The sequence below is a fragment of the Micrasema longulum genome, unplaced genomic scaffold (genome assembly GCF_059751315.1).
Source record: "Micrasema longulum isolate JH-2025_06_02 unplaced genomic scaffold, ASM5975131v1 h1tg000266l, whole genome shotgun sequence".
In the NCBI taxonomy this organism is placed as follows: domain Eukaryota; kingdom Metazoa; phylum Arthropoda; class Insecta; order Trichoptera; family Brachycentridae; genus Micrasema; species Micrasema longulum.
In genome coordinates this window covers 61,740-87,557 of record NW_028277470.1, presented here as the reverse complement: position 1 = coordinate 87,557, position 25,818 = coordinate 61,740, and the positions used below count along the sequence as shown (strand labels likewise).

The 25,818-nt window shown below is 30.8% G+C and overlaps 1 long non-coding RNA gene across 1 annotated transcript in view; it reads left to right on the top strand.

Annotated features, from left to right (window-relative positions):
* Positions 1-25,818, top strand: part of LOC148283046 (uncharacterized) — a 66,932-nt gene that overhangs the window by 22,589 nt on the left and 18,525 nt on the right. The window contains exon 2 of the long non-coding RNA XR_015821946.1: positions 12,760-12,969. This is a non-coding gene — a long non-coding RNA (uncharacterized LOC148283046). The remainder of the gene's footprint in view (positions 1-12,759; positions 12,970-25,818) is intronic.

Below are 25,818 nucleotides of genomic sequence, written 5' to 3'. Positions count from 1 at the left end.
TCTCTTGCCTATTTAGGTGCGTAACTTGTGTGTTACTTGGGGGAATAAATTAGGGATTGTAGGAACCTAGAACACCTTGTGCTATTTTCCACTAGCTTGTTTTAATTTTTAATCATTATAATCTATTTGCCTTTTTTCGTTTCATAGTATCTACCTGGTAAAAATGTTGGCCTTGTGGTGTAATGGTCAGTGCATTAGCCTACCATGCAAGTTGTCTCGGGTATGATTCTCGACATGGTTAATATGAAATATTATTTAAAGGGGTGCTTTTACACTAGAATATTTCATAGTCTCTGGACTGGTATCTGAAGCATAAGACTAATCACCTTACCTTCATGTCACAAAAATTATCATGATACGCTGCGATTGGCGTACCAATGCAGTGCCCTATGCACTATTAGGTGCGGAAAGGGAATGATGATGATGATGAAGGAAGAAAAAAACTCAAGTTTGTTATTTGGCAAATGTGTTTTTAAAGTATTTTAGTTTATTTAGTATATTGTTTTTATTCAAATCTTGTTCAAGGGTCAAAATCAAATGTCAGTTAAAAGCTTTCAGTAAAGTTTCTGAAAGTTTCAGCGCAATTAAAATTACGTTTATTAGGTGAATTTCAGCTTTATTCATTTAAAGATGTTTTAGATAGTAACAAAATACATAAAATTTTACATTAATCTATTGCATTGTCTTCTCTGTGAAATGTTAATAATATTTGCTATATTGATGCCAATATATCGCCTGGAGCGTTTGCAGAGCAGACACTTTATTTCCATTCTCAAAAAAATATGACATGGTATCACTCTTTTGCTCTAAACTCAAGTAGTTTTGTTTCAATCAGCGTATAAACTTCCAATCTCTCTCATTTCTTTATAATACTCTTCACAACTCTTGAGCTCCAAAACATCTTGCTGAGAATTTCATTTATCTTTATGTTAATCGTGTTTCGCTTCTTTCGCGCTTCTCAAGGGAGAACACTTTCCATTCCTTGCGACATAGCACATCATTTTTCAGCTACTCCTTTTCTGTCTAAGGTGCTAGACTTTGGAATGAGCTAATGCACTTTCTCTGGCCACCTTTAAGAAACGCCTAAAACATCCTGAAAACCTTAACCCCCCTTTATTTTGTAATTATTTTAACATATTTTTTATTCCTTTTCTTTTGTGGTTCCTCTTCTTCTTTTTTTCGAAACTCACTTGATTCCACATTCCTAATTCTTTCATACATATAACATAATGTATTTTTATTTAAATTTATAAGCACAAGCATTATTTCCCCATTGAGAAATGGGCTGTTATTTTTAATCAAATAGTTTTTTCTATGTATGCATCTATTAATACATATTTTGTTTTTTAATACAAAGAACAACTCTTATTTCGATCAATCTGTTTTTTGGTTGGCAGGAGAATATTGCTTTAGCAATATCATTTCCTTTCCGCACCTAATAATGCATAGGGCACTGTATTGGTACACCAATTGCAGCGTATCTTGATCATTTTTATTACATGAAGGTAAGATGATCAGTCTTACGCGTCAGGTACCAGTCCAGGGACTATGAAATATTCTTCTGTGCAAACAGCATTTAAAATCAATATTTCATGTCAACCATGTCGGGACTCGAACCCGAGGCCTCTTGAATGGCAGGCAAAAGCACTGACATTCTTTTTACTTCGAGATTTAAATAAATAAATGTAAACAAATAATACTTTATGTCACGAATTTTCGTTAGATCTTAGTAAAGAAACTTATTTTGCTACCTAAGATACATTTAGAATCATTTTATTTATATCGACGGAGGAAAGGAAAAGTTACCAAGCGACATGTTGGATTTTTACAGAAGAGACAATTAAAGTCTTTTTTGTTTTTTTTCATTAGTAAAATAATGTCATTCACACGTATTATTTTGGCGTCGTTCCGACATAATTTAAATAAGAGACTTTTTATTCAACAGAAAAAATAACTTTAATTGACTCTTCTGTAAAGTTGCTATATGTGGCTTGGTAGCTTTTTACATTCAAGCCTCCATATAATTTTTCATCCCTTTAAAATTAGATATAAAACTTAAATTTGAAAATATTTGAGCAAAATATAAACAAAGAAAAAATTGTAGGTATTGTCCAAACCTCTTTAGAAGATATTAAATATAATAATTCGGTTTTTTTTTCATGTAGCTTGCCTTCTTTGTAGGTACCTATATTAAAAATAAGTGGTGTTGATTAAAATAAATCCGCAGTTTTTAAGATAAATTTTTATTTTAGTTTTAATTTTTTTAAATTGTCTGATAAAATAAAAAATATCTTGTTTTTGGAATGCTTTAGTTTCAAATTTCAAGCCGAATAGACTGGAAATGGTGTCCTCATTAATATTTTGCACTTTTTAGACAACTTATTGTTGTTTTCTGAACATTGTGTTTTAACAGAAGCTTTTGTTTATAGTGAGTCCTGGTTAAATATGCAAAGGATTTTTTGCTGCGTTCGTTCCGAGTAAATCTGAATATGTTTGAACGGAAGGCGCACGCAAGTCATAAAACAAAAAAACGCGCGATAAAGGACTAAACAAAACACCCTCTTTCAAACGGTCGAAGGGTTTTGCATATTTTTGGAAGGATAATATGCCCCAATAAATATGTAAAACTGGGTTAAATGCTACAGCAATGGACAGGGCTGTTTTGAAAAAAACTTTTTGTTTACGTATAAAAGGATCCGACAAAGTTTCACTTTTTAGCAGACATTTTATCCTCACTTCGGAGAATAAAGTGAAATCAATACAAGATTTTTGGTGTTACAAATTCATTTGAAATATTCTGAGTTGTTTTCGAAGTATCAAATACATTGCAAATCCGCAAGTCAGAGCTTAAAGGGATATAACATTTTTAAAAGGCACCTGCCATTGTGTCCTTAAAACCTTATCAGCAGTTATAAACAATATTCATTATATTCTCTTTTCTTTAGAAGTAATAATAATATTGCATTGTTACACACATTTGGAAATTGAAATATGCATGCGTTATTGCGTGATTAAGATTTTTAAAAAGCTTTCTCTTTCGAACCGTACACTGAATACAAACTCAAATCGTAGTTTTGAATTTTTTTCCAATAAATCAAAATAACAACAAATAAAACAACATTCACAGCGAATAAAATAAAATAAATTATACTTTTATTCTAATACATTCTAGATGTACTTCTAACAAATGCATTCATTAACTTTATATAATTATAAAAAAAAGACAATCAAAGGAACATAACAAATAAAAAAGATTATAAGACCGTAAATCATTTTATAATTATCTGTAGTGCTTATAGGTAAATGATAGGTCTGTGTTTCATCATTTTTTCAATATTGACTTACTTTGTAGTATTTTTTCTGAGAACGATAGCATTTTCAGGGGTCGGTGTTGGTGTTTTAATATTAGACTTGTGTAGCTTTGCTGTTAAGTGTTTATTGGGCGGAATAGTACATTTTATATTTATTATATTTTACACATTATAGTACATTTTATATTTTATGTAAAGCGTTTATCCGCTGTAAAAATAGCGAAAGTATATCGACGATTGTCTTGAATTCGTTTAAAGATGTTGTGTACTAAGTTGAAATGTTATTTTATACACACCTGCAAGATTCTTTAGCGAAAACAAAATAATATGAAGTTCGGCTTATTTTCTTAATAAAATAAAAGTGCTGTTTCTTGAACAAGGCGTAAGTATTGCGATCTCCAAAGTACGCCATAATTTTTTAATAGGAGAAAAACGTAACACGAAGTCATTAGAAAAAAAGACAAACATAACACCACAAAACACTCAATCTTCAATCGTTGTTCATTTTTCAATATGCGCCCCATGCTACGAGCGGACACATTGAGATTTTTGCCAATTAAACTGCGCTTTGTCGTGGATTACGTTGAATTCTTGCCGATTTTGCTGTTTTTGTGTTTGTCACCAGTATCATTGTATCGTGAAATGGTCCGACACAAATATTTCGTTCACATTGAAATGTCGTAGATCATATATAATGGCTGGAGATTTTCCAGCCAAATACACAGCAATAACACTGTTGAGTTTGAATTCCATTTCGATAACTATTTTTAACTGTAACGTAAAAATATGCTTCGATAGAATTATTTACAATATAACATACTGTCACGCGTCAAAACATGAGCGCACTGTCATCAGCTGTTTGGTTGCTACAACAGCTTTAAGTTGGTAACACTTTGAGCGCCTACCCCTGTGTATATATATTTTTCTTTTCATTTTTCTTTTTCTTTTAATACCCATGTTTAAATATTTTTCACTCATTATATTTTAAAAGGTACTTGTGCCGTATAATAAATAAATAAATAACTTCAAAAATACGTATCGTTGAAAAACCATTTAAAAAAGAAGTCTTGTGGTCTTTATATATTTTCAGAAATAGTTAACCCTCCCATAAAGAGGTATTCCTATAACGCAGTATCCATATAACGCAAAGGGAAAATTGCGAACAACTCTTCTATTATAACACGTTTGTCATACAAGACAACATTCAGCGCGGTAAAAGACTTGAAAAGATTTTCTAATACGTTAATCTAAGTACAAATGTAATTTATGTGCAATCAGGGAATTTCCATAAATACGAGTATAACTAGAAGAATAGATTTTCTGCCCATTTAAAAAAAAGGGTGAGGCCAATAATATATCACTGTGGTAACAAATGAAAAGCAACCAATGTTTTTTAATCTAGATTTTTTGTTAGAAACATTTTTTGGTTTATGATTTTATTATTTGAACTGTTTATCATATTTAATAGACATACTCTGAAATATGTAAAATTACAAATATTTCTTGCCATTTTTAATATGTTTGTTTACAATTAATTTTATTTATTAAACGTATTCTTCAAAACTTCGACTTTAAGATTGAAATTTTTAATACGTAAATGTATTCACAGAGTATCGAACCTCTGTTATTTCAGTGCCCATTTTTCAGTTTACAACGACATAATCTTGAAGTAGTATGCAGGACAGATGGAATATCCTTAATCCACACTGTAGTTAAAAGTAGTTATCACGCGCCATTGTTCTTGAACTTTGCAACAATAATGATTGGACTCATAAAGGTAATAAACCAAAATCAGTGATCGAACATCTCATTTCCAAGACAAACAAAAACGATTTTCTGAGTACCTTAGCCTTGCACATGACACGTAAGGCTACTAAATACAGGGGTCCAAATATATAAAAAAAAAAAAACACGTAAATGTAATGCAAAACAAATCAGTCTGATTTATCTACAATTTCATTATATCTGAAATTTACTTAGCGTCGTTTGTATATGACGCGCTCCGAATAATCTGATTTGTATTAATTCCGAGCTAAGCGGTTGAATATTATAGCACGGTTTCCATACAACGCGACAGTGGTTTTATATAACGCGGAACGAATAATCTGATAAGAATTGTGAAAGAATTCACTGTGTAAAGTGGTCACTTAAATAAGACAATGTCAGGTCATATACCCAGTAAATGCCTAGACTTCCATACTTTCTTCTTATTAATGTTTACCCTCTCTGTTGTAACAATTGTTATCATTATTCATTCAGGGTCTCTTGTAGCACGGTTTGTATATAACGCGGTATGAATTAATCGCGTTATAGGAGGGTTGACAATTTTGTTTACAAGGGTTATGTTGTCTTCGAGTATTTTATAAACTGATTCAAACTTTTGAATGTATCGATCATACAATTTATTGGTAGTCCAGAAAAACATGATTTGAATTGTACGTGCAATTTTGCTTATTCACTAATCAGATAAATGTAACTTGCCACCAAAAAGAATACTGCCCAAGAAAAAAGAAAACTTCTACAGAATTAAATAATGATATTACTTGGGACATTTTGAAAACATAAACAGTGTTCTATTTGTGAAACAGATATTTTGCCAATGTACACAATCACTAAACATTGATTTGAAAAAATCGTGTACGTATTGAAATATTAGATCTATGAATTTAATATATTTTTTAAGCTAGTTAAGTTAAAAAAACAAACCTATTGTTTTCCAAATATTTCTAATGGTGAGGAAATCGAATTAAAACTTGTATTATGGGATCCGATCAACACTTTAAACTTATCAGTGATGCTATTTTTCAAGAAATGTTTCCTTCCAACATTTAATCAATGCAGAATAATTATAATCATCCTTATTTGGCGACTGATGATGATTTTTGCGTCGAAACTAATCAAATTTAATTGAAATATACCCATACATAGGTTTATCGATGTTTCATTAGTTTTTATACCGACATAGTTGAGTATACTCCTACTGACTCTATAGCGCCTTACCTATTAATTAACACGTGCACCTTAATAAGTTAAACGACTTATTAGGCACTTAGCTATAACCGTTAATATAATTATTATTATTTTGACGTTAGAGGTGCACGGTAAAATAAAGCTTATTTATCTTTCTAATTGGATGGGGGGGAGGTTATAACAACCATATTAAACTATTAGAAACTGTTCAAAAATTTATCTTAAAAATAATGCTTCACAAAAATCGCAATTTCCCCTCTTTACAATTGTTCCAAGAAACTAAACTTAGATATAAGACAAATATATTGTTTTCAATGTTTAAAATACATATTTAAGAACCAATATGTATTTACAAGTAACTCAAATGGATCAAGTCAAAGAAGAAATTTTGTGTTAAAAATACCACATTGTAAAACGAGGCGAGCACAGAGACATGCATATTTTAAAGGCACAAAATTTAAAAAAAAAAAAATTCTGATAATTTTTCATTGATCCCAAACTTTCAAAATTTTCTTTCTTTTAAAAAACACGCACTATCCTGGATTCAAACTAAAGATATAAACTTTTTTTTCTATGATATATTTTGTTGCCCTTTAATAATAAGGAATATTTTTATGTTTTTTTAAATATTTTTTATTTCCTTTTTAATAACTATAAAATAAGAATGTACCTTATAATCTTTTACAGAATGTTTTCATTCCTCTTTCTTATATTACAAAAAATATTACACCTGACTATTTATTATGGGAGCAAAAATTCATAAACATTTCTTGTATACCCACGAAGAGGCCATGCATTTGTGGGATTTTTTTGTTCACTATTTTTACTGTTTATATGTATTTCATTGCTATGTAATTATCCTTTATTTTTGAAAACTCTATTTCACCTCTTATGTATATTGTAAAAAAAAAATAAAAAATTAATTTTAAACAAAAGTACTATTTCTACCTTGATGAAATACTTATTTTGACTAGTCATTTAATCAGTAGAAATACTAATTAGAAACCAGTACGTACCTCGAACGATAAAAAAAAACATTCGTGCGTTATAAAAGGAGATCTTTTGAAAATCATTATAATTATTTTCATTTTTTAAAACTAGGCATAAGGAGTTTAAAAATGAACAGCGTACATACGTGATGTATCATCATACCTCTGTCCGCACCCAATGGTTAAACTACACTAAATGCAGCGCATATCGCTCATCTGTTACAGAAAAGTAGGGTGATCAGTCTTACGCCTCAATTTCCAATCTAAAAACTTTGAAATATTGTAGTGTCAACCGCTTTATAAATAAATACTTCATGTCAAACCAGGGCCTCAAGCATGCAAGGCGAATACGCTCACAACATACTACAAGGCGGACTTTTCCCCACTTATCGAGTCAAAGACGTTCGTCCGGGATTCTGGTTCTATTTTCCGGACAAATGCAGTGCTCTTTGCACCACCAGATGGTGATAGGGGAATGTGATGACTTTAGAGTATTTCATAAGCTTAATCACCCAGCATGATCGCGACAACCTAAAATAATATTGATGTTGGTATCATGATAGTTAATGAAAAAGATAGGTAGGTGAATAGGTACTACTTATCTGTACAAAGATAAGACTTGGGACTGTTTTAATTAGATAAGTCAAGCTAAAACAATTAAAGGTTCAGCAGCATGAGTCACCTTTGAACTAGCGAGACTGTAAGTACATTAAACAGCAAGTAATAGTTATTACTTTTAGGCAGGTAGGCACTATAAAAATTATTTCGATACAATTGATAATTGGAACTCTTCGGGTTAGTTTTATTTTATTTTATTTGACCAACAATCGCTTTTGCCTTGCTAGGCATCTTCGGAACTAGTAAATATTTTACAATATTTTCAAATTTAACACTGTTTCTTACAAGTTTGAGAGAAAAAATATCCAGTGAGTATTTTATTACAAGACAGACAATACAAATATAATAGCAACTATTATTTATGTTCAAAGCCTTATTGTGGTCAAATATTTTAAATAATGTTAGTAAATATTAGTATATAACCACTTACCGAATTTTTTTGTTTACCGGTTTCAAGACTTACCCGTCTTTTTGTCAGGTCAATCACAACACCATCATGCAAATATTAAAATACAGTAAACTAAATGTATTTTAGTATTTGCATAAAAAAGATGAAGGAGTAATAATGTGCAAATGCTAACATACAGTATATTTAATACTAAAATAAAGATGACAGTGTATTTTAGTATTTGCATGTTGGTGTAATGAGTGTCCTGACGAAGAGACGAGTACGTCTTGAAACCGGTACACATAAAAAAGTCGGTAAGTGATTAAATACTTATATTTACTAACATAAGTTATAATTACAAGTAGTTTGAAAGACAATTTATTTTCCAAAAGGTTAGTTATTGGATTGGATTTGGAATTAAGCAATATTTATTATTTAAAATGTGAGAAAAGTACACAGAGAGAATACGACAGAGTAACTCAGAAGGAAATACACATGTAAACATATTAAGTAAGCAGTTAAGTTTGTTAATTTCTACAATAAAACATAAATATTCCTTACTATAAAAATGGCATATATTACGGAGAAAAAGAGTGGCTAATCCCCTAAATGTAATTATAATATTGGTGTGAAAAGCTTCACCAAAAAGTCTACAGAATTACAACACAGAACACCTAGGTTTGAGATCTCACAAGGAATCAAACTCGGAACCCTCCGTGCATAAATCAATTATCTTCGCCGTTACACCTCAGAGGCCGTCGATTTAATTTTTCTTTTTATAGTCACATATTTATTTATTTTTATTTATTCATATTTTCTGCTTGCAAATTATAATTAATAATAAAAATAATGTGACCTCACTGGGGTTTCCCGTGCCGAGGACACTTAACAATTTTTTTTAAAATTAATTACATTTGAGAATAAACAAAGAAGACTAACTTAAAAAAACGAAGATATTTAACAAATATTCAGACAGTTTTAAAAACAAGGTATTTATGTTTATCTATATTATTTATATTACAAAACACTCAATGAAAATAACAAAAGCCTTACATTAGCTATACACTTGTGGAGCAGTTGATTTAATTCCGTCCGGTTCTGGCACAAGATGGTAACTACATTTTACTAGATGTAAAATATTGCACTTTTAAAGTAAGAAAAACTCATCCCAAATCAACGATTTAAATAAAATTGCCAGTTGAGTATTATAAAATATAATTTTTAGTATTTATAAAACATGAAATACTATTATTTACTTTTTAAAAAATGATTGACATGTCATTTTATAAAATTTTTTAGTTACCAACTTGTGAAAGAAACCCTACATATTTTTTACAAAAATTCATATAATTTATATACGTTTACAGTAGGTTTCATGCTTAGTAAGTACACATACATATTTTTTATTATTTTTGTTAGATAGTCACACAAACTGCCTTACCCGGGTCGGCTTTGCCGTTCTTATACAATTAATACTTTTCAGATATTCTTATCAAAAACCCATTTTTTATGCACTTTGATTTTTACAATTTTCTCATTTTTCAAATTAGCATTTAAAAGGAGATTTAAAATTTAAACGCAGTTATAAAATAATAAATGAGATAAAATATGATGTAAAATTGAAGAAGTACACAAATAAAATAATAAATTACATAAAAGGATGCATAAAAGATAGATATGGCAAGGATTTTTAAAAATATAATATTTTGTAAATAATATTTTTTTTCAAAGTTTTTGAGCGGCCTCCGTGGTGTAGTGCCTGGGTCGCTCAACTTATATGCAGAAGGCTAATGGTTCGATTTCCGGTGAGAACACATAAATTAAATGTGATATTTTTCAAGCTTGGGTGTTTTGTGCTAAAATTTGTTACTGCAATTGGGTTTTTAGGTATGTTGAGGTGTCAAAGAATAATATTAAATAATAATAACATAGTAATAAAATATTAAAAATAACATTAGAATAGGTATAATATCTGCTTAACACCATTGAAAAAATAAATACCTATCTACATAAGAGAACTTTAAGTAGGTTGTGTCTATTTAAAAATGTCCGCATTTTAAACACCAGTGATTTTAAATTTAAACTACCACAAGACACACGTATTTTTTCGTTCCATTTTTTGTATTTCCGTCGGCAACTGTTCTTCGATACAATAATATTTCATTCCAGCTGTCAAGCGCACGGTCATGGCTGCCGACGCTGAGTTAATCCGACCAATGGCGAGGCTCCGCGTTCAATGGTTCCCGCTTAAATTTCCGGCGCCCGCCCCGTCTAACAAACTTTTGATAGTTCCAGATAGTGATGGAATAATAAGCATTAACATTGGAAATTAATAATCAATTTTTAATAGCAATTTCTAAAGGAACCTGCTAATTTGAGTGAATGCCAACCGCGTGCGTTTTAATTTATACAAACCACGTAAGGAAACATAGCTAAAATCAAATATTTTATTCACTTATTGAATTTAAAATTTTAGCAATGCACATTATTTTAATAAAAATAAGGCCACACATTGAAATAAAATTGATATAACTTGATAGGTACTTAAAAGAAAGCTTATGATGTTAAACAAGTTATAATTTTTGAGTTTTATTTATGACTTCTTAAAATCGAAATAATTTACCATACCTTTTGTGAATTTATCAAAATAGGTAGTATTGTTTTATATCTGATATGTTTATTGATTAATATTTTTTATTGACATCTACCATAGCACAAATCAAATTTTCAAAGAAATGATATTGAAATTGAACATAGCCCGTGCTAAGCAAAAAATATATAAATATTTAATTTTTTTTGTAGTCTTTATTCAATAAAATATACCCATTATTACAATATTAATACATTATGAAGAAAGCAAAGTATTAAAACATGTTTTGTCTTGATAAAATTTTCAATAATATTAACAAATTACAACAGAGATGGAGAATACCTTAAAAAGGGAATATGGCATATATGGAATAAGTCTAGGAATTTACAATTGTTGTAATTTGTTCATCTAATTGACTCCCGAGGGGGTGAAATCCAGTATTTTGTCTACAAACATTTGGACAAACTCAAATATTGTTATTCATGTATATTCATGTGTATTTCATATGTATATTCAATAATAGTTTGTCATCGGGTGCTCGAACAAAGGTTTTAATTAATATTCAAATAAAAAAGTACAGATATAATACTGTATACGTATAAAAAAATGCAGTATGCACTATGCAGATAATTGGTAGAATTCTATTATAAAATTTGGTAAGGTATCCAAAATAAAACACTTTATTAGATTTAATTCGATTATTTTTTTTAATATACGTGACGCGTTTCGTTTTCTTAGGACATTATTTAACTGACTTAAATATTTAAAAAGTACCCTTATACGCTTACAATAATTACTGATTGATTATATAGGTGTATAACAGTGCTAACAGTTCAATACTTGTTAAATACCCCCATTAACTATTAGCACTTTAGTACACCTATATCATTAAACGGCAATTATTATTCGTATATAGGGATACTTTGTAAATATTTAAGCCAGTTTAATGATATCCTAACAAGACGAAACGCGTCACATATATAAAAAAAAATAAGAGTGTTTCATTTTGGATACCTTACCAAATAAATCGCCATGTTTACCATCACTGGTCCCAGATGCCATCGCCAAGCGTCACGTCAGTTAATAATATTAGTTTCATTCGATTAATTAATTATTGTAGTTTTTATTCCTCTGAAATTCCATCGACGCAGTTGGCTGGTTTTATCGAATCGGGAATCAAATCTGACCTGTCGACTATTTATCAATCTAAAAAACCGTTGGGGGCTTTAAAGAATCTCTCAAAATGAATATTTAAATTCTAATTACTTACGACTATATCCATATTTTTACGTATATATGAAGAAAAAAAAATTGATGTGGTTAAACGTAAAATAATATTACCCATATATTTGCTCAGTAATAGAACAATTCAGTACCTACCAGTATTTACATTATAGTTGGTAGAATACTGAATGTTTGAAAGAAAGGTTTTTTCAAAGTTTTTTTATTTCTCGTAGTTTAGGGATTGAAGCTGTACACTGAGTTACCTGAAGAAACAAAGGAAATAGAAAGTTTGGAAATATTTCAAATAAATTAAAAAATACGTTCTTGAAATTTTTTTATAAAAAATGTAATGTTGTTAAAAGTATATATTAGTTCTCAAGATGTAATAAACTAACTTCATAAGCATAAATAAATAAAAGTTAATACCACAAATATATTAACAAATGCCTTTGAATACAATTTTACTATTACATATTAAAAACCACCCTAAATTTATTATTGGTAGATATTTTTGACTGAGCATTATTTTTCAATTTATACCTACTTAATAATCTTACTTTTAATCTTACTTTTTTCAAACTAATCTCTTCAGTTATAAATTTATAAGTAATAAAGAAGATAACATTACGTTCTCATCAAGTAAAGCCACATTTTTTTCTTTATTTGTAGGTGACTCGGGACTCGATTTTAGCATCCGCAATGAACAACACCTTCATTATAACTACTCGACCACCAGCCATCCCGCAGAGAGGACTGATGTAATTTATGTATTCAAATGGCTGGCTGTTATTAATACTAAGATATGATTTTATGGCTATTCTTCCAACTGTAACTCTTGAGGAATGATTCAAACCGGTTCTTCGATTCTACATAACTTAGGTAAGTTCTAATAAATATAGAGAATATATATCTAATACATATGTATTTGTTAAACTACTCGTAACTTTTCTATTATATTTCCTATGTTAAAGTGTTTTTTTTTCTCTCGGTTTTTGATTTAGATTTTTGGTCTGTTTTGCTTGTGTTTTAAAAGTATATTTATAACAAATTTTATACGTGGTTTGATTTTTTACTACGCGTTAATTTTCTATTTGTGTTAATAATTTTTATTTTATTTATATTTGTTTATTCAAACAAAGATACATATTAAAAAAATAATTATACGTATCCCTTACTATGAGGCCAAGAGCCCTGTGTTGAGTTGAGATACAACATAACAGAAAGTGGAAGCAAGCATATTATTAAAGAATACTATATGTAAAAATTATTAAGTAAATAGAAATTTCAATATACATCCGGACAACACGCTTAATAGGTAGTACTATAATATATATAAATCTATGCAATGTCTCGCTGCAGTATCCTAAAATGGTCTCTTCCCTTAGACAAAATCCAAACTTGTACACCTCTCCTGAAAATGGCTTTCGTTTTGGAGAACTTATTTACTTTTGGATTTTTATTTTTGCATTGAATTATTTGATATAGGTACGTGCCTAAGAATTTTTACTCGCATTTTTCTAATAACTAATTATTGACAAACGCGAATGAAATCTGTGAGTATTACATTTTCTTAATCATTATATAACAGTTTTGAATTTGCCACCTCATGAAAAGTATTATTGCTTACTAATTTAGTTTGTTAAGTGATTAAGGTATTAATTTTATTTTAAAAGTATTACCTTAATGAAATAAATAATTAAGATGGCCACCTAAAAAAGGAATTTATCAAAATTTTATTTTTATTTATTTAATACCTATAGTGTGTATGCAATACCTACCGATGTACCCAAACATTTTTATTCACTCATATACGTATAAAAATTCAGCAATAATTGATCATTTACAGTCAATCTACTTTTCTTAAATATACGCAATTAAATTTATTTATAATAATTAGTTCGGGGCCCCGATTGTGACGAGAATAAAGCGTAATCGTCAGTTGTCTATCAAGTAAAATCAAATTATCTGTACGAAAATATGTATCCAGGTAAATGTGTTTGAAGTATATGTGATGATTACCTGTAGTTTAACATATTGCAATTTTTGTAACAGAAAATTCGATTTTACTTTTTAATTGATTGAAGATAATTCCTGTATTTTTCCATTCTTACATGGACCCCGGTATTATTTTTAATATAATAATATTGTTTATACCATATCAGCCTGAATATAACGCGGTCTCGAATATAAAGCAAACTATTTGGAGCAGGAATAAAGGAAAAAAATCACTCATCTTATTTCCCGAATATATTCGGGTTATAACGCGAATGTTTTTTAAGAAAAATATTTTGAGAATAAAATATCGTGTTACATTTGGTCTAATGGAGTATATATGTATCATATTTACTAAAGAACAATAATTAAGTAATACATTTTATAAACATGACATGTCAAAGAGTGTAGGTATTGTTTCGTTTTTAATGAAAGAAGTGCCGGAATAATTACATTATGACAAAATAAGTGTCTTGTTATGAAATAAACTCAAATTGGTGTTAGAATATTTGTGCTAATTAAGTGCTAAACGAAAGCGCATCTCATAGATGGAATTTATTTACAAAGTGAGTAAATTTTAGCTTGTTAGGAAGTTCATTAGTCGATATTCCAACCAAAGCACCTACATACTCGTACTAGAATCCTTTAACGTTTTGACAAAAAGGGAAAATGTTTTATTTGTTCAACAATGTAAAGATCAACAATGGAGAGGGAGAATAATGATGGCCAACGTCTCGTCGGAGACAGCTGATGGGGTATAAGAAAAATAAAAACATGTAGTTTATATTATTTAAAGCGGTTTTTTTAAAAGATCCTCATTAGTAAAATTTGACAAAACACTTCATATAATAATCACCTGATAATTTAAAAAAAATCTGCGATAATAAAGAATAACTACTTTATGGACATATTGTAGCACTACACGCTCATTTGTAGGTAAAAAATAAAATTAATCGTTATCTACATGTTTATTTATTTTATTTATTTAACACTTTATATACATATACAAGATATGTACATAAAAGGGCGGGCATATTGCCTTAAGGCAATTTCTTCCTACTTACCTAAACCGTTCAGTTTGAGAAAACTACAAATACATGGACATATTGAATCTTACAATTTCATACAAATATTAAAAACAAAGATTAACAAAATAAAAAATATATTAAAAATTCACAATATACTACGAATATAAAAAATAACACTATACTATGAAGAGAGGAGAGGGGATGGGAAAGAAAAAGGAAGGATAAATGGATTAATTTAAATATTTAGATAGTGTCATTTCAATCTTGACTTAAATGAAAATAAAGAAGGGGCGTCTTTAACATTAGTGGGTAGATTATTCCACAATCAAGCGGCTACTACTGTGAAAGAGGAGGCAAGAAAATTAGAGCGATGACAGGGTATTAAAAGGGTTCTCTCGTTACTAGAAAGAAGAAATAGTCCGTGTTGTGAAATAGGTTGGAAGAGCTCTCTCAGATAATTGTGATGTATGTTAAATTGACTGTAAAAGGTAAAAGCGTTTGTTTTTCCTATAGAGACATATATGAATATTATAAAGATACATTTATTTTTGAACAACGTACCCAAAATATTATACATATTAAAAAAAGGTTAATAATCAATATCATTTTCATATGACAACTTAAGTTCTTGACACAACACTTTGTGTTTGAGTTCACCGCCCCCGCAAAACGCTCGGTACTATGGCCAAGGACTTAACCTTACAACGAAAGAAATCATATCAAGAAATATCTTATTACGAATATCGTCAATATTTATGATAAGTTTATTTATATTTTAACTTATTCAGTAACCTAAGTATGTAGATACCATCCTTAAAAACTTTCATCGAAGCTCTGTTTGTCTCTCTCGCATTAGATACATGGGTTCATGTACCTTTCTATTTGAAAGGTTCTAGAAGCACCAAGTTCCGGTAGTTGTTCCTTCTATTGACTGCATGAAAAGAATGAGTTTTTAAACCCCAGCACGGGAGTGACATAAAACTCTCAATGAAACTAGATAGACCATAAACGCCTCGACTCGCTTCGGAATAATTCTTTGCCAGCCATTAATGTTGCAGGATTAATGGCGGATAATAATAACAATCATAATGACGATGGCCAAACTTATTTAATAAACGTAAAAGCTCTCAACAGCACACTCCTCAGGAACCGTCATAAAAAGTTTTCGGGAGCCGAATAAATCGACGTACCTACTTCATTCGGTAATCCAATTTGAAAGGACTCGAAGCAACCAAGGAAAATGTTGAAATGATTTAAAATTGTTTATAATGAAACTTGGTGTAGGTAATTAATGAAAACAAAGGAAATATCGACCATCTTAAAAGGACATGCGGTGTCAGGAAATTTCGATTAATTGGTATTTGAACATTCTTTTTCTGTCACTCTATCGCAAATGACTCCCTGATACTGTGAAAAAAAGACAACTGCACGTCGGATTGATTTCGCTTAGCTAAAATCGACGTTTCGGTGTTTCTCAAAACTGAACCGAACCGAACTCAGAATGATATTTACTGCATCGATACTTTTTCCGTTTTTCAAAATTATTTATAATATTAAATATTCTGTAAGTGCGAAGACGGCATACAAAACTGGGCGCTTTTTGGGTTTTTGGATGGTTCTAGCTCCTATTAGAGACAATTTATCAAAAAAGCAAAAGTAAGATACATGGCAATGGTAAATATCTGTAGTATGTAAAAAAAACGTTGCACTAGTGCTATAACCCAGGGAGAAAATACGGGAATATGTTTGTATGAGGTAAAATTCGACTGCCTTTCGACATGTAAACGGTACTATACTTACCAGTTTGACCGGGATTGGAGATTGTCCCGGTTCCATTAATTTGTCTCGGCTGGTTTAGCATCTTGTCCCGGCCGCATGTAGCATTTTCCGCACATACGTCGTTGTTCAACGCTCACGACGAAATATTTGGCCTTTGCTTATGTGTACGTAGCAGACATTTTCCACCACTAAAAAATGTGTGTTTACTAATTTCACCGACAAGCACTCTCATTAAAAAAAAAATTAACAATTTAATTACAAATAAACCATTAAACATTTGAACGCACTGTACCTATCTGGCAACTAAGTCGAGTTTAAAAGCACAGATAACTTAACTTTCACAATGATTGATTTATAACGTTTCCCAAAAAAAAACATTTGCTATTTTTTATACTATGATTGCTTTAAAAATATGTATATGCGTGTTTTTTTTTTATCCAAATATTTTAGTTTTATACATGTTATTAATATTTAAAGCAATAACTTTGTGGTCAAACATTTTACTAAATATTTGTATATAACCATTTACCGACTTCTCTATGTCTACCGATTTCATCACTTTTAGTATTTTAGTTTTGTTGCCATTTTTTTATTGGTAAATAACCGTGTTAGAAAGTGGGAAATAAGTTTTAGCAAAGTAGGATTTGAACCTGGGCCCTCCTGATACGGGGTTCGCGATATTACCAAGAGGACAACATTTCTTTTTTAGTCAGTATTTGTAAAAAACATTTAAAAAAGTTTTTTGCGGTTATAAAAAGTAAGACAACATAATAATTACTAATAGAATTTTATTGTTCATATATTATCATGATATGTATTACAATGATCTTAATTTATTGCAACAGAGAAGGAAAACATTTTTGAGAAGGGAATATGGAAGTCTAGACATTAACAGGGCTTATGACCTGTCATTGGTTGGTTTAAGTGGCCACTTTACACACTCTGTAACATTCATCATTCTGTCTATGCTTAAACATCCGTATATTATCAACACTTCCATCTGTTGTGGGTGAGATTTATCCGGGTGAACCAATTCACATACTTGGCAACGCCTAAAAACAATTTACCAATTTTTATACTTCCTTATTTACCAGTTAGTTTATTCAACAATGCTTTGAGTCTATGCAAACGTTTGCAGACTCGCTGGATTTACTCCCTGGGGAGTTATTTAGATCTCTGTTTGTTCAGGTTCAGTCCCGAAATATGGCATTTATTGGCAAAAATAAAGTAAATACATACAATACAAAATGAAACAAAATAAGTATTTGATATTCAATTGAATTGCAAGAAAATAATCGTTGCCGCTTCACTACAAAAATATCTGTTCCAAAGCTACATGTATAATATATACATACACTATACTACATTATAATAACAATTATAGTACTTTATTGTAATAAAAGTAAAAAAATAACAGAAATAAAACACAAAAATATTTATGAACAACTTAAAAAATTTAAAACCATAATAAGATAAAATAAAATTAATATAAATAAAATAAAAAAATAAAAATTAACAACTAACAATTCGAATTCCAAAAACTAAAAACCTAAATGAAGAAAATTACAGATTTAAAAATAATGAATAATTCAAATGAAAGAAAAATAGACATTGAATATTGAATATTGAAGGCAGCATTAAATTCAACAACATTGTTGCAACAGAGACATACCTAAAAAGGGTTTCCCTTTCTGTTGCAACAAATTGAAATCTAAAAAACTCCCTAGGGAGGAAATCCAGCCAGTCTGCAAGCATTTGGATTTACTTAAAACATTGTTTAATTAACTAATAATGTATTTGGTAGGCATATAAAAAAAATCATGTTTATTTATAAAGTATGTAGATTGCCTGTTTTTTTTATACTGAAATTATTATAAATTATATTTTAAAATTATAAAAAAATTATTATAATTATACTGAAATACAATTTTAGTTGGCCTTGGTATCCTGCAATTTTTTTCCAAATTCTCATTCTTTTAAATATACGTACGATATATGCAAGTTGTTATTACGAACGCCGCCGCCGATTGAATAATAATCATTGTTTAGTAATAAGCTTACGCTTACGTGCATTTATTGTCGTAGACACCTATTAATATTTGCCCTAGTAATAAAATGTGCTCGTGCCTACTCATTAATATCGCAGGTGAGATGATATACCTGCGTTCCTCTGTCTTAAACCTAATATTGAATACATTCAAAGTTCAATCAGTTTAAAGTAATTACTATTACTGAAAGGCTTAACCGGTATGTAACAAAGAAGCGAATGACTGAACTTCGAAGTACAAAAATATTGCGTTCAATTTTTATTTCACCTTTTTAAAAAATATTGGTTTTAAAATATAGAAAAATATATTTTATTTAGTTATATTATAGACATAGTCTAATATAATATTAACAACACAATATTTACATCTATATTTATTCTAACATTATTTATTACTATTGTACACTTACAATCCTAATTTATAATATTCAAACTGTTCTGTTATGTGTACACTTATATTAACTTATATTCACTATTTACAACCTAATATTTTTTCCAAATATACTATTTAAATTTCATCACACTTTTTTCATTTTTTATGATTTCTGACATTTCCTCAAGTAACTTCCCGTGTACATAAATCAGTTCTGCTACATTGCTTTTGATATATTTTCCAGTCTTTTATTTTTGGATCTTCTTGTTGCATAGTTATGAAAGAACTCATTATTTTTTAGTTTGTTATAGAAATATCTCTGAACGATTTCTTAAGTCATTTTGTTAATTTTATTGGCAACATTGAATTTGATTCATTAAACAATTTTCATTATATCTAGAAGTTGAATTATTTTCTTAACTTTCGTGCGTCTACCGCATCTTAATATTATTCTCGTCTTTTTGTTTTGTATTATTTGGGGTCTCTTTAGATCTCCCTCATTACTTAAATATAAAATACTGAAGCAATTTTCGATGTGGAGAACTATAATACTTTTTAATATCGGCAGAGAGGTTTTAAGGTCAAGTTTATTCCTTTATCCTTCATAATAGAGATACTATCTTTGCAATTTTCTTAATAGTATAGTCTGAGTTTTTTGTAAAAGATAACTTAGAAACAATCCAAACCCCTAGATATTTTATGCTTTTAACATGTGATGGAGAAGTTCCGGGGGGCGAAGCACCCATCTGAACATCCACCGACCAGATGAGCCAAGTATAGCATGAGACCATTAAAACCTTTTAACAAAGCAAATCCCCTCCATCTCATGTGCCTTATCCACCACACGAGTCCCCGAAAAAAACACATTTTATAACTTAAAATTATTTTTTTATAATATTCTTAAAATATAAACTCCGAATGAGACAAAAAATATGGTAACGATTGTATCAAAATTATAAAGCTTATAATACGTTCTCTACTTAGATAACACACGGTAGGAACCTTTTCAAATGCCTCTCCATCTAATTCAACACTCTGTTCACTGTTAAAACAGCGTTTCTTACCCATTACCATAAATTTTATTTTGCCTACATTTAGTAGTAGCTTATTTGCTTCAAGCCATTTAGCCATTTTCCTTAGTGATGAATCATATTCGTAATCAGCTACATAAATTAATGTGATGGTATTTCGTTTTTCTTTATTTACGTAATTGATAAATTTTATCTTATCAATTTGCGTCAATTAAAGACATCTGATTTTTTATTGCTTTCAGATAGATAAAGTAGGTAATTTAATAGACAGACATTAAAAAAGATAATAATCATCTCACATAGATTTATAAAAAGCTACTGTAAATAGCACTTTGGGTACTATATATAAGGGGAATAAATTAAGCAATTTTAAATTTATTTATTGTATTTTTTGAATGTATTTATCCTACCTACTTGCACATTATTGTTATTAAAATAAACATGTTCACAATACAATTACAATATTACTTACATCCGCTTTCATTTTTATCAAAACTATTTAAATACCGACCCAATGTTTTTGTTCTTAATTAAAGTTTCCCCTGATGCCTTCACAAGATGGCCCCCATTTCAAAATGGTGGACAAGCGAAGTTCTTGAAGATGTAGATCCTTTAGACATCCCTCCCTCTGTGAGCCGAATCCAGTGGAGTTTCGTAACTTGATAAAAGTTAACTCGCGAATTTTTCTGGGCTACATATTTCATGTTGTGTGACCGCATTCGTAATTTAGTAACCCAAATAAAGTCTTGCATATTTAGTTAATATTCAGGTTTTAAAAAGAAATATTTGCGTTCTCATGAATTACCCAAATATTTAATTTTGAGGGCATTTTCAACGAGTTGTAAATAACTCACTATTAGAAAATGGAATCAAGTTGGGGTAGAGTGGGATTCGAACCACGGACCTTTGGTCTGTGAGTCTGAGACACTAGCCACGGGACCACAACCCAATTAAATCTTAAACTCCATTGTTTATTTGAGAATGGTTTACGTTTGTCCAAATGTGTATAGACAAGAACTGAATTTCCCCCCTTGGAGAGTTGTTAATTGCCAAGATAATATCCAACCTTCATCGGTGAGAGGTAAAATAAAATAAGGAAAAAGAAGGGCGTTATTAAGATAAACGTATTACAACAGAGATGGAGAACAGTTAAGAGAAATGCATTCCCTTAATTATAAAAAATGAAGTATATTTTCATGCGTTGCCGAGTAAGTGAAATAATTCAGTCAGATGAATTTTACCACCATTTAAAAAAGTTTCGGCTCTGTAACTTCATAAAAATTAAAGGAATTTAAGAAATGTAAATGTATTTTTTAACCGCCTGGACACAGAAAAGGAGATTGAATAAAATAGGGGGAAATTTAATTTTATGTTTTAAAAATGGTCACCAAATAAAACAAAACTCTGTTCCTTATAGGATAAAACACAGGAGTGCACTATTTGCCGTTTTGAACTTTTTAAACTTTTTAAACTTTTTAAAGTTAAAATAGTTTAAAAAAGATTTTTAGTTTCAGATACGCTATTTTAACATGTACTTTAATTATCAAAATGATCATTATCTAACATTGAAAAATCTTTTTAGTTTGAAATTTCATAATTTGGCTAAAAAAATATCTTTTGAAAATCGCATAAACATGAAATCTTGTTTCCTAAACATTTCGTTCAATGTGACTCGCGTGAGTTGTCCTTTGAGGTACATAACTATATAGTCTTGCAGTGTTAAACCACATTAAAAACAAACATTATAATATTTTGAACTTTCTAGGAATCAAACCCGAGTCCTTAACCATGATAGAAAAATGCGCTAACCACTAACCCACGGGCTTATTGACTTTCGACAAGGAGTCGGTAACACTCATTCAAGAGGCTAGTTTTTTTTTAACACGCAAATCAGCATTTTTTATCCATCCGGACATGATTTTTTGTTACTCTTGTGGTCAACGCATTTGGCTACCGTGCAGAAGGACTCGGGTTCGATTCTTGACATATTTAACGTGAAATATTTATTTTAAAATGTATTTTTATTCAAGAATATTTTATTTTATTCTTGGATTGATACACCTTTTGCGTAGGACTTACATCTTTCGTGCAACAACAATGATTAAGATACGCTGTGCTTGGTTTACGAATGGAGTGCCCTATGTACCACGAGACACGGAAAAGGAATAATTTATTTTTCCAAATTTCTTAACTACTTTTTCCTTTTTTTGTAATTTGTTGTACCCAAGTAATAGGATCCTAATGACCACTGGGGTTGGAAGCCATCTACGCCGAGCAGCGAGGGTCATGCGGTAAGTTCTGGCAACATTATTCTCCCAACATGATTTACGAGCAATTGTAAAATGTGAGAGAGAGGTTGATAAGCACTCCCGCGGACCAAACGAGTTCTGCAGCTTTAAGGCGGGAACGTAAAACACTTAACTCACAATGTTGCGACTGGCCCAAACCACTTAGCTACAAAAGGCGCGACTCGAGACTTGCGACTTTTCGTGCCACCAAATAAAAAGATAGCTTCGAATTGACTACACGTTTTCATGTGACGTGAAATTTATTTGTAGCCAAATACACTAATCCTTATTTTATTTGTATTGCTAGTTTTAAATTTGTTTTAGGGATCATTTAATGGATAGGTACCTTCACGCATAAAATATTAAATATTAAAGATAAATCATTTACCAACACGTGAATTTTGTATCGGTATGTGTACACATTTACGTGTTTATTTTGAGTCCTTGAATCAAAAAAATTTCTGCTAAGTTAAACTTTATGTTGCGTCTTTGTTTTTTGGGAATGAATGTTCGTTTATTGATACCGCTGAAGAATGTGTAACTGCTCTCCTGTAAAAAAATATTATTTTTGGTTGTGCCACTGTTATTCCTGCGGTGCGATTTGAATGTATTATGAGTACGTACCTATGTATTGGCGGCCTCCGTGGTGTAGTGGTCAAGACGCTTGACTCACGCACGGAAGGTTCCGGGTTCGATTCCCGGTGAGAACACAAAAATTTTAATGTGATTTTTCTCAAGCCTGGGTGCTCTGTGATGTAATTCACCACTGTAATTAGGGCCACCTGGCCTGTTGTGGTGCAAAAAAAAAAGTGAAATGTTAATGTGAATGTATCAATAATCAAACTTTATATAATAAAAAAAACTGTTATCAAACCTAAGATTTTAAGGAAAACTGTCGATTTCTTCTTCTTCAGCCTGTAGCCGTCCACTCCTGAACGTAGGCCTACTCTATCATTCTCCATGACAAACAATCTTGGGCCATTTACATCCATGCTGTTCCCAAATGCTTCACAATATTATTTCTCCAGCGGAGCTGGGGTCTTCCGGGGTTTCTGTAAGAAGTCCGAGAGCGGGGTACCAGCACAGGAGGCGTGTCGGCCATCTATCGTCTTAGCTACGAGCAACATGATCAGCTCAGAGCACGGTGGTTCCGCGTCCATAGAGGGGCGGTCATAGCCTTTTGGTGTTGTAATAAACAATTTTTTGGTTGCAATTTTCAATAGTACGTAATTATTTCATCGCTTTCGCCAATCAAAAACCGTTTATAATCACTTAATTATTCACACCTAATGCCAATAATGCATGGAAAACTGTACGTGAACAGCAAATGCGCCTTACCTCTTTTATTTGATAGATTCGTGAAGGTAAGATGATCAGTCTTACCTTTAATATTCAAACCCATAGCAGCTTACCCACCGTTTTTGCTCGTTGTCAAACGAGAAAAGCTGCCCGAAGGAGCTCTCTGAAATCTGGTAGCCTTAGCATCTTTGTGCTGAAAGAAAGTAATCCAGAAGTACATAATGTGTAGTTCATTGGATTGAGAAGAGAGGGAAGTGAATTCTTCACTGACTGGGATTAAATTGATTGGACATGATCAATTCGCCGAAATGATTACAAAACTTTTTAAAAGCCTTGAAATTCTTTTTAGAAGCCACCAGATCTGTATATCCGACAGGACCTATAACAGGGCCACGGATAGTAGTGAGAAGCTCCATTCGACATTCAAACCTATAGTAAAAAACTACCAATCACCATCGATGAAGGAACTCGTATTTCGTATTACCTACGAAAGGAATGCGGTAATGTGTTTCGACGCTGCCCGGTTAAGTTTCGAGATAAAGTGACGCCTCAATATTCAAGAATATAAGTAATGACCAGGTGATTTTTATCTAAACTCAATTATTGGACAACGCCTCAACATACTACTGCATGTGTTCCGTACGCCTTGAACGTAGACCCTGACTATAGTTGAAATGTTGCGGGCGTTTTCAAAATGGCATATGTATTCAATAGGTAGGTACTTATGGTGATGGAATAATAAGCATTATCGCTGTGGATTTGAAAAGAGATGTAGAAAATCTAGGGGACCAAATACTTTTTAATGAGAAAACATTCCTCAAATATTATTAATTTTGGCATTAGCAATAGCGGTTAACATGCTACTCTATCTCCATTTATTTAGCATGCTAACGAAATTGATAAATAAAGCATTAATTTCCATCAAGTTAAGTACATTTCTAGGGAAACTTTCCATACAAACTTAGCGTTTTATTGGTTCCCACCCCACCATCTTGACTCACCCCTATTTTCTTCTTCCCAGACTTTTGGAGGTCGTAAAATCTCGTTTCCCATTATTTTTGTTTCTGGTTATTTTATCCCTAAAGGTTGAATCTCTTTCTTCCAGATCGTTAAGTTTCTCTGGAATCTTTTGAAAAGTTTATTATTTTGCATCTAGGTACCTCGTTTTATATAATATTTATAGATATTACCAAAACGAAAGTAAGTACCTATTTAAACAGGCAGATTACAGAATAGTAAAAATATTCAGACATTACAGATATTTAACTAATTTCATAATTTGAATACATGGTTTGTTATTTGCAATAAGTATAATATTGTCTGTATACAGGCGGATGAAAAATACAGTTCAGTCCTTAAAATAGAACTAGAACGCTGGGTCACGATTATAATGGAAAGTCAAAAGAGTTATCGTCAATTGTTTATAAAGTAAAATCATTTTTTACGTACAAAAATGTACATTTTTATTTAAAGGTATAGATTATCTTTCCCGATAACTTGCAAATAGTTATATTTTAATAATAAACTATTTTTTATTTATTCCGTAAAAAAATATTTTGTATGTAAATTTGCGAGATAAGTGTTTTCTACGGCCGCGAGAGCGGTTCAGAATAGCACCGCCGGACGCGTATTTTCGATTCAACGTCTACTCTTAGGTAAAATTCTAGAAAAACGTTAATCGATGGGAGATAAGCCCGCCTTGTAGTGTAGTGTTTGGGAGTTCGCCTTGCATGCTTTAAGCTCCAGGCTTTGTTCCTAGCAGAGTGGAAGGGAAATGTTGATTTTATATATGGTTCTACCCTATTGTCGTCAGGTCGCGATTACAATGGGGAGTCAACAAAGTTATATTTAATGAGGAAGTTCAATGCCTTAGCCTTAGCATTGGCCTTAG